The sequence below is a fragment of the Malaya genurostris genome, chromosome 3, assembly GCF_030247185.1.
Source record: "Malaya genurostris strain Urasoe2022 chromosome 3, Malgen_1.1, whole genome shotgun sequence".
Taxonomy (NCBI): Eukaryota; Metazoa; Arthropoda; class Insecta; order Diptera; family Culicidae; genus Malaya; species Malaya genurostris.
Genome location: NC_080572.1, coordinates 46,027,168 through 46,038,754, shown reverse-complemented (window position 1 = coordinate 46,038,754; position 11,587 = coordinate 46,027,168).

Genomic DNA, 11,587 nt, shown 5'->3' with positions numbered 1-11,587 from the left:
AGTTTTCATAGACATCAAGGGGGCTTTTGACTCGGTTTCTATAAATATCTTATGTGAGAAGCTGCATCAGCATGGTCTTTCACCGATTTTGAATAACTTTTTGTATAATCTATTGGCTGAGAAACACATGTACTTCGCGCATGGTGATTTGTCGACAATACGATTCAGCTACATGGGTCTTCCTCAGGGCTCATGCTTAAGCCCCCTTTTATACAATTTTTACGTAAGTAATATCGATGAATGTATCAACACATCTTGCACGCTAAGACAACTTGCCGACGACAGCGTTGTGTCTATTATAGGACCCAAAGCTGCCGATCTCCAAGGACCACTGCAAGATACCCTCGACAACTTGTCGACATGGGCTCTTCAAATGGGTATCGAGTTCTCTACGGAGAAAACTGAGCTGGTTGTATTTTCGAGGAAGCGAGAACCAGCACAATTACAGCTTCAACTAGGGGGTGGAACCATAGCTCAGGTCTTCACATTTAAATATCTCGGGGTCTGGTTCGACTCAAAAGGTACCTGGGGATGTCATATTAGGTATCTGAAACAGAAATGCCATCAGAGAATCAATTTTCTTCGTACAATAACTGGATCATGGTGGGGTGCCCACCCAGGAGACCTGATCAGGCTGTACCAAACAACGATATTGTCCGTAATGGAATACGGATGCTTCTGCTTCCGATCCGCGGCGAACACCCATTTTATCAAGCTGGAAAGAATTCAGTATCGTTGTTTGCGTATTGCCTTAGGTTGCATGCAGTCGACTCATACGATGAGTCTCGAAGTGCTCGCGGGCGTCTTACCATTGAAAAACCGATTCTGGGATCTCTCATATCGATTGCTAATCCGATGCGATATCTTGAATCCGATGGTGATTGAAAACTTCGAAAGGCTTATCGAGCTTAATTCTCAGACCCGTTTTATGTCCTTGTATTTTGATTACATGGCCCAGAATATTAATCCTTCTTCGTTTGCTTTCAACCGTGCTCATTTGTTGGATACTTCTGATTCTACTGTGTTTTTCGACACATCCATGAGAGAAGAGATTCGTGGAATTCCGGGTTACATACGCCCTCAAGTGACCCCTAATATTTTTTACAATAAGTTTAGAGCAGTCGACTGTGAAAAAATGTTTTACACTGACGGATCAAATCTCAACGGGTCCACAGGCTTCGGTATCTTCAATCAGAACATCACCGCTTCTTACAAACTCAGTGATCCGGCTTCAGTTTACGTCGCAGAATTAGCTGCTATTCAGTACACCCTCGAGATCATTGAAACCTTGCCCAAAGACCATTACTTCATTGTCACGGACAGTCTAAGCTCAATAGAAGCTCTCCGGGCAATGAAGCCAGGAAAGTATCCCCCATATTTCCTGGGGAAAATACGGGAACATTTGAGAACTTTATCTGAACGGTCTTATTCAATATCGTTAGTCTGGGTCCCTTCGCATTGTTCCATTCCGGGCAATGAAAAGGCAGACTCATTGGCCAAGGCGGGCGCATTAAATGGTGAAATTTACGAAAGACCAATTTGCTTCAACGAATTTTTCAGTATATCTCGTCGAAGGACTCTCGAAAGTTGGCAAACTTCATGGAGTAATGGGGAGCTGGGACGATGGTTACACTCCATTATCCCGAAGGTATCGACGAAACCTTGGTTCAGAGGGATGAATGTGGGTCGTGATTTCATTCGTGTGATGTCCCGGCTCATGTCTAATCATAACACCTTGGATGCACACCTCCGGCGTATCGGCCTCGTGGAGAGCGGTCTATGCACTTGCGGTAAGGGTTATCACGACATCGAACATATTGTCTGGGCATGTACCGAGTATTGTGGCGCCAGATCGCAGCTAATGGACTCCCTTCGGGCCCGAGGTATATCACCTGGGGTTCCAGTACGAGACGTGTTGGCTCATCGAGACCTTCCCTATATGTCACTCTAATACCAGTTCATAAAAATCATCAACGTACAAGTCTGATCTGTGTTCTCTCAGAAACCTTTATCCCATTCCACGTGGGTGTTCAAGCCAATGAAATAAAAGCGAAACGAGTCCTTGCTTTTTTTCGAGTCTTCTCTTATCCCCCGATGATATTTCAGTTCAACCTCGATCCTAACATCCGCTCGCAACACCTCATCCAACATCTGTTCACCATCTTCTTCGGAACTAACAAGATCTTTGTGCTGACACTAATTTTGTTTTGCTCCCCCTTCTTTCGTCTTTTCACTATCTCGACGTGAACTAATAAGATCTTTTCGCTGAGCTAAGTAACTTCACTTTCTTATTCCTTGTTCCAACAACATTTATTTCTCCCTGTTTCACTCCTTCCAGACGATGATCAACGCGCGGGCCACCCGCCGGGTTCTAACTGCCCGGGGGTGTTTCCCGCGGACCCACACGAAAGAATACGAAAAACCATCGATGCGTACCAACGTCACCAGGATAATTCAGCGTACAAGTTCCAACCGACCAGACGCTGCCGATGACTAGTTGGAGACTACATCCTTGGAATCTGATCTCCTCGAAATCACATCACGAAATAGAAGAAATTACTTTAATTTAAGTGGTAAAATTAATGCCCTCGGCATCTTATAGCTTAACGCAGTGTGCCTTAATATATATTATTGAATAAAAAAAAAAAAATAAGTTTTTCTTCGCCGTAGCATCACTTTTACATAATATTCTTATCCTAATTTAATTCTAACATAGTCACAACGTTTTGAATCTATTAAAACATATTCTCTTATAGCTTAAATATCATCTTAGGTAACTCGTCATTAATTATGAAATCTACTCGGAAATATTATTTGAACCAAACGATTAACTTCTATAAATTATAAAATAAGCTGTTATTTTCAGACATTTTGTTGATAATTTCATAAACTGTTTCGAGTTTGTTTGTATCATTACATTATTTTTATTCTAATTTAGCTATTGGTTGAACTCATGGACGCAGCTGGGATCAGAACTAAGTCTTGAAAGGGGCCTTTATTAAATTGAAACTCCAGTTTTCTTTATGAAATGATAAATAAGTTTCATGTATGAAAGGTCACGACAAGCAAGAATGTCTCGAACTGGGACATTGGATAGTCTACCTTGGGTACGCAAAGAATTTATTAGTTGAGATCTGACATCACGATACTCCACGCATGTCCAAACGACATGATCAATATCCCGATAACCTTCTCCGCAAGCACAATGATTAGTCTCGCAAAGTCCAATTCGAAGGAGATGTGCATCTAACGTGTAGTGATTGGACATGAGTCTGGACATCACACGAATGAAATCCCTACTCACATCCAGTCCCCTGAACCATGCCTTTGTCGATATTTTCGGAATAATTGAGTGCATCCACCGACCCAGATCATCTCTATCCCAAGATGCTTGCCAGCTGGCAAGTGTTCTTTGGCGAGACGAACTATAGAATTCGTTGAAAGCAATCGGTCGCTCATAAACTTCACCCTCAATAGCACCACGTTTGGCTAAATTATCGGCTCTTTCATTGCCTGGAATGGAGCAATGAGCCGGGACCCAGACTATAGTGATTAGATAATTATTATTCAATATGTCGTTCAGACACTGTTTTATTTTACCCAAGAAAAACGGTTCATTTTTGCCAGCAGCGATTGAGCGAATGGCTTCAATTGCACTCAGACTATCTGTGAAGAGGAAATAATGGTTTGGAGATAATGTGACTATAATGAACTGCTGCTAGCTCTGCTATATAAACAGATGCAGGTTCTTGAAGCCTAAATGAGGCCGAAACATTATTGTTGAACATACCAAACCCTGTCGCTTCTTCAATTCGCGATCCGTCCGTGTAAAACATTTTCTCAGAGTCAATATGCCTGAACTTACTTGAAAATATTTTTGGGATTTCCGTCGAGCGTAGATGATCCGGGATTCCACGCACTTCACGCTGCATGGATGTATCGAAAAATAAAGTTGAGTCAGGGGCACTTAGGATGCTGACACGGATAGGAATATATCTTGAAGGGTTGATTTCCTGTGACATATGGTTAAAATATACTGTCATAAATTTTGTTTGAGATCGAAGCTCGACTAGTCGTTCGAAATTATTAATTACCATGGGATTCAGCACCTCACATCTTATTAGCAGGCGTGATGAAAGCTCCCAAAATCGATCTTTTAATGGAAGAACTCCCGCCAGAACTTCAAGACTCATTGTATGTGTCGAGTGCATGCAGCCTAAGGCAATTCGCAAACAACGGTACTGAATTCGCTCAAGTTTGATAAAATGAGAGTTTGCAGCGGAACGAAAACAAACGCATCCATATTCCATCACTGAAAGTATCGTTGTTTGATACAATTTTATTAGATCTTGCGGATGAGAACCCCACCAAGATCCTGTTATTGTTCGAAGAAAATTTACTCTTTGTTGGCATTTCGTTATCAGATACCTAATGTGTCCTCCCCACGTGCATTTGGAATCGAACCACACCCCGAGGTATTTAAAAGTTAAAACCTGTTGGATCATTCTTCCCATCATATGGAGCTGAAGCTGCGCGGGATCATGCTTTCTTGAAAAGACGACTAACTCTGTTTTCTCCGCAGAGAATTCGATACCAAGATGAACAGCCCAAACGGACAAGTTATCTAAGGTATCTTGCAATGGTTTATGCAGATCAATAGCTTTGGGCCCAGTAACTGAAACCACGCCATCATCTGCCAATTGCCTTAGTGTACATGGGGTTACTAGACAGCTGTCAATGTCATTCACGTAAAAATTATAGAGGAGCGGACTGAGGCATGAGCCTTGCGGGAGACCCATGTAGCTAATTCTGAATGTTGCCAAATCGCCATGTGAAAAATACATGCACTTCTCTGACAAAAGGTTGTGCAAATAATTATTTATAACCGCTGGAAGTCCATGTTGGTGGAGCTTGTCTGAAAGAACATCAATGGAAACTGAATCAAATGCTCCTTTAATGTCTAAAAATACAGATGCCATTTGTTGCTTTTGAGCGAAGGCAATTTGGATGTCAGACGAAAGTAATGCAAGGCAATCATTCGTCCCTTTATTTCTACGGAAGCCAAACTGAGTATCTGACAACAAACCGTTCGTCTCGACCCAAGTGTCGAGACGTCGTAGAATAATTTTTTCGAACAATTTTCTGATGCAGGACAACATCGCAATGGGTCTATATGAGTTGTGATTGGAAGCTGGTTTCCCCGGCTTTTGAATGGCGATAACTTTCACTTGTCTCCAGTCAGGCGGAACAATATTTTGCTCAAGAAACTTGTTGAACAATTCCAACAAACGTCTTTTTGCGAGGTCGGGCAGATTCTTCACCAAGTTGAATTTAATTCTGTCCAACCCAGGGGCGTTATTGTTACAAGACAAGAGTGCTATAGAAAATTCCTTCATTGAAAATGGGTTATTAATAAAACCATTATTTGGAGGAGATTCCCGTATAATGCTTTGCGTAGGAACAGAATCTGGGCAAACTTTCCTAGCAAAGTCAAATATCCATCGGTTCGAGTATTCATCACTCTCATTGCCCACGTTACGATTCCTCATTCGTCTGGCCGTGTTCCAAAGAGTGCTCATTGAGGTTTCTCTTGACAAACCTTCGACAAAATGTCTCCAATAGCTACATTTTTTGGCTCGAAGTATGCTCTTGTACTTGGTTTCTAAAACCATAAGTTTTTCAAAATTCTAAGGAGTTTCTCCTCCCCGTTTTAGAAACGTCTTGCAAGCATTTTGTTTTGCGAGTTTAGCCTCTGAGCACTCTTTGTCCCACCAGGGGTTGGGAGGCCTTCTGTTAGTCGTTGGCCCAGGAAAGCGTTTAGTTTGGGATTGTTCTGCTGCCTCCAGAATCGAACAAATGAGGAAGTCATATTCTTCAAGTGGAGGGAGCTCTTCCATTGAATTCAAAATACTAGAGATTCTACTTTGGTATTTAATCCAGTCGATATTTTTTGTCAAATCATATGGAATACTAGCTAATTAGCAATACATTTGTTACAGCTAATTGAGATGATGATTGGTAAATGATCGCTACCGTGTAAATCAGGCAATATTTTCCAGGTGCAATTTAGTCGAATTGATGTTGAGCAAAGAGATAGATCTAATGCACTTGGGCGTGCCGGAGGTCTTGGGATCCGTGTCATGCTACCCATATTTAATACCGTCATGCTAAAATTGTCACAAATGTTTTGTATTAAAGATGATCTGCTATCATTGTAAACGGAACCCCACATCATTCCGTGCGAATTTAAATCCCCCAGAATCAATCGTGGAGCAGGAAGGGCTTCAACCATTTCATTAAGCTGTCGCTGTCCAACTTGTGCTTTTGGAGGAATATAAACCGAAGCTATGCAAATATCTTTGCCTTTAATGTTTATTTGGCAAGCAACAACTTCTATACTAGAAGTTGAAGGGATGTTTAATCTATAAAAGGAACAGCATTTCTTAATTCCCAAAAGCACTCCACCATACGGAGAGTCTCTATCGAGACGTATAATGTAAAAATCATTAAAATTTAAAGCTATGTTTGAAGTAAGCCATGTTTCGCATAAAGCAAATACATCACATTTTTGACTATGCAATAAAATTTTAAATGAATCAAGTTTTGGCATGATGCTTCGACAATTCCACTGCAGGACAGTGATTGTATCATTTGCGGCGGGTGATAAATTATCCATCAAAAGATACAAAACCTGAGACAATTGGCCATTGAGCTGATAACTGCTTCAAAAAATTTCTAGCTATTGGAAGGAATGCCATTATGAGGGTCTTTAAGGGTTCAGATATATTGAATGCTGAGAAAATCCATTCAACAATTTCCGAAAACTTCAGTAATCCTGTTGGTGGCTGTGAAATGGAGCCCACAGGATTATTACCTCTTTCTGTGCTAGATCCTGGATTGGTTTGTGAATTTGACAAACCAGGAGGCACAGTCTTTGGTTTTGACTTTTTTTGTTTAGCACGGGGATCTTTTTTTGAAGAGGAAACTTTAGGTGTCTTTTTTGGTAATTTGGAAGAAGACTTCTTTCTCTTAACTGACCCTTGGGTAGTGATAAACGAATTACCTTCACTATTTTCGTCAGAGTCAGAGTCCTCAGTTTCCTCTAGATTTGAAAACCCGTTTTCGGTTTCCAAAGGGGGGACATCAATGACCGTTTTAAGCATTTCTGCATATGTGCGCTTAGACCGTGCTTTTAAAGAAAGCTTAATTTTGTCTTTGTGCACTTTAAATGCAGTGCATACTGAAATATCCTCATGAGGACTTTCCCCACAATAAATACATTTTTCAATATCCTTGTTGCAATCATTATCTTTATGAGGCCCTTCACACTTAATACATTTTGGTTTATTACTACAGTAAGTAGCTGTGTGTCCGAATTTTTTGCAGTTTGTACAATTCATTACATTTGGAACAAAAAGCCGAACAGGGAGGCGAATTTTATCGACATAGACATGGGACGGCAACGCAGATCCGGCAAATGTCACTCGAAACGAGTCTGATGGGCGATAAACTTTTTTTCCCTCTTCATAAACTACTGAGTACAGTTGTTTGCACTCCAGTATTTTCACACCCTCAAGCATAGAGTTCTTGAAACGACCAACACCATGCTTGAGTAAATCATCTACCGAAAGACTCGCTTCGGTAACAACACCGTCAATTTCGACATCTTTGGAGGGTATGTAAACTTTATACTCTTTAATGAAATGTTCCGAAGAGACAATATCATTCGCGTGTTTCAAATTATTTACCACAACACGAATTTTATCGTTATTTACTTTTACGATCTCTTTGATTGAAGAGTATCGTGATGTCAAACCTTTAGAAATTTGGTAAATGTTTAATGGCTTTGATATACGTCTAAAAAAGACTATCCAAGGCCCAGAAGAGCTCTCCTGATATTTTTTCGTTCGTGGGGGTATAGGATTCATGCTAGGATTTACGTCCATGGATTCATCCATCACATTGAAATTTTTAATCAAACTTTAAAATAAAAAATGAAACCAACACTACACAGTACTCAATCAAAAGGAAAAGAAAAAACATCTACCTTTAAATTGTTGTCTATCTCCGTTGCACTGCCGTGTAGATCCTCGTTGCTCTAGATGTTCTTGTTGGATGCTGATTGTTGGATGTGATGCTACTGCTACCTGACATCAAGCACCACTCGATTTCCGATTTACTTTTGTCTTCGCCAGCTGTAACCAGCGCAGGTCACCGGTGTATACCTGCGTGTTGTATGGCAGTGAAAAGACCGAGTTGTCTTGTCTCCTTCTTCCTTGTGCTCCGCACCGATATGCTTCTGCACCGAAGTGCCTTCGCACCGGTGTGCTTTTGCACTCTCCTGCTTCTGTGTGCCTTTGCACTCTTCTTCTTCAATGTGCCTTTGCACTCTCCTGCTCAGCACTTGTGGCTGTATATTGTGGCCTGGGTAGAGCTTGGGAAACGCCCTTTGTTGTTTCCTTCACCAGCTTGGCCCAGCACTAGGGCTCTCTTATGCAGCACGATTTTACGTTTTAACGGCTGCTGCCAACAGGTCTCTACCTGTAGTTCAACCGTTGTCGTATTTAACGCGTGTAAACTAACCAGCGTTATTAAACTGTACGCTTCTATACACAACCTTCTCGGTTGAACGGCTATTACTGAATGATTTTTTTTTATGGTTATCTCACGCTGTTGAAAATTTAATCACATATTCCTGATCACATTTCCGATAGCTTGTAGGAAAAATTATGTTATTAGGTTAAGTACATCAAGAGATATTCGCGATAAAGTTCTGTCCATTCCTGTACAGTATAAATTTTGAAAATGCGCCCCATAGTAAAGTAAGTCGTATCCACGACAATAATTCAATATAGCATTATTATAAATTATATAAATAAAATTATATAAATATATCATAATTTTCACAGAATTTTATTTAAATCAGGTCAGTTTATCCCTTTTATAAGGATCTGTGCTTGTAAAGAATAAACATTCCTCGTCTCATCCGATCAATAATGCCTCAGATTTCAGTAATTAAAACACTTACTTCTCCCTTCCCGCTATAAATATTCTTATGATCACATTATTTCCACAGAAATGCTCAACATTGTAAAATCTCTTACAGTATGTATGCTTATTTAGTAGTATCTGTACTCATCAAGAAATATTGTTTCTCGTAGAATCAATTTTGCATTGTCTTTTTTTTGCGAAATTACTCACAGCTTTCCTCTAAGATTATCCTTATAATTATCACTGAGTTGTGCGGAAGGTAGGGTAAGGTGTTCGATTGCCGGCACCCCACCGTAACTTTTGACAGCAAACAGATAGCGTTATTCCGACAAATGTCATGTGTGTGTAATAGTAGCGCGTTCTTTTTGTGCCGAATACCAAAGCAAACAGACGCTTGGAATTTTTGTCTCTCTCATATATAAAGGTTATGCAATCACTGTGAAAACCAACTTTTTAACCGAGGCCCGGAAGGCCGAGTGTCATATACCATTCGACTCAGTTCGTCGAGAACGCAAAATGTCTGTGTGTGTAAGTATGTGCATATGCGTGTATGTAACGTTTTTATTTTGCACTAACTTTCCTCGGAGATGGCTGGACTGTCTTTCACAAACTTAGAATCAAATTATTTGAATCCAACATCCGGTCCCGGAATTATGGGGTAAAATATTCAAAAAAAAGTGTAAATATATGCACTAACTTTTCTCGGAGATGGCTTAACTGATTTTCTCCAACTAAGATTCAAATTCAGTTCGATTTCACATCTCATCCAGGTCAGTCGATAAAACAAAACCGCTTACGTTCGGGACAGAAGAAACCAAGTGCAGTATTGTGTAGTGAACAATAGAACGACCTCGACATGAGTGAACTAAACGAACAAAAGCTACCGCCGACACGAAAGAATACAATTGTTGTTGACTTCAGGCAGTGCAAAATTCGACCATCGACACGAGAACTTGAAGGTTTGCTTAAGGAGCAAATGCATCTTGACATTAAACGTGTGCATTTACTTCATTGCAATAAGACAAATAATGTTGTTTACATCCAGTTTTATAAAGAGTTGGATGCAATTCAATTCGCAAAAGACAATAATGTTAATGTGCATTATGTTAAGCACGAGAACATTAAGTACAACATTCCAGTATATATGGAAGATAGTGCTATAGAAGTGCGTGTGCATGATCTTCCCTCAAGCGTCACCGATTCATATATTCGCAAAACTATGTCCCCATACGGAGATATTCTCTCTATCGAAAAAGAAAAGTGGAAGAATTTTTTCCCCGGTATTCTAAGTTGCGTACGTTTATTACGCATACACTTGAAGAAGGCTATACCTTCTAATGTGATTTTCGGTCAAGATACAAGAATTCCGTGCAAATCACTTGTTACCTTTGACAATCAAATGGCCACATGTCAATATTGCCAAAAAGCTGTTCACTACGGTAAGCCATGTGATAAACTGGACAAGGAGACAACCACACCAAAGGACAACGGTACTTCCTTCACACTAACCCCAAGCAACCCCAGTACACCTGTGACAGCCACCAACAACAATGAAATATCCCATTCAACGAAACCATCTTCATCCCCTATAGAACAAAGTACACCAGCTGCAGTTAACAACTTACCATCCAATTCCGACAAAAATCGATGCAATCTTCAATTGAATCGATTCGCTCTCTGTATTAGTTAGTAAGTTAGTATATAAGTTCCTTTTCCCCATTACACAATACAAGTAGGTTTAGAATTTTCCCTACACAAAAATCTCAGAATTGCGGAAGCAAATGATGTCTTCATGGTAATAACCAAATCATATATATATAACAGGGCTGAAAAGTCACCACTTGTGGCTGAACACCCAATTTAAATCTTAATAATTTAATTTTAACTCATATTCCAATAAATAGTTATTTAAAAAAAAAAAAAAAAAAAAAAAAAAAAAAAAAAAAAAAAAAAAAGAAAACTTACCATCCAACCAACCAGCAACTGCAATCAATATACAACAAGGCGCATCTACAGCAACTCAACGAACACAACGAAAATAAAACGGAAATCACACACAATACCGACGATGAAGCAATGGATGATGAGATAAGCCGCGGACGTAGTGACCCCCGATTCTCTTTGGATGGAAATGAAAACTCATTTCCACCTAGAAAAAGGGTGACAACGAAATCCAATAGCAAAAAAAAAATTTAAGTAACAAAAATGTAAGCCAATCGGCCATGTAAAGTTTTTACGCAAAAAAACCAGATAAAAAAATTTATTATAAAAAACCTATCTTAATCCATTAATCCATCTAGTGGTGTAATGATGCCTTTCTCATATTACTCATTACATCATAAATATAACCGTGATCATCATCTGTTTATTGAATAGAAATAGTAAAATTTGTTCGGACCTAATGTCACAAACTCTATAAATCCTGTTTACCCTGTAGTTCCGGAACCGAAAGTAGTATCTACTACAAATTAAGGAATTCCGTATGAAACTGACTTTTCTTTTGAATGATACTTTTCTTTTGAACCTATAAGTTTGTGAAAATCGATTTGGCCATCTCCAATAAAAGTGAGTGAGATCCTTTTTGCAGTTTTTGATC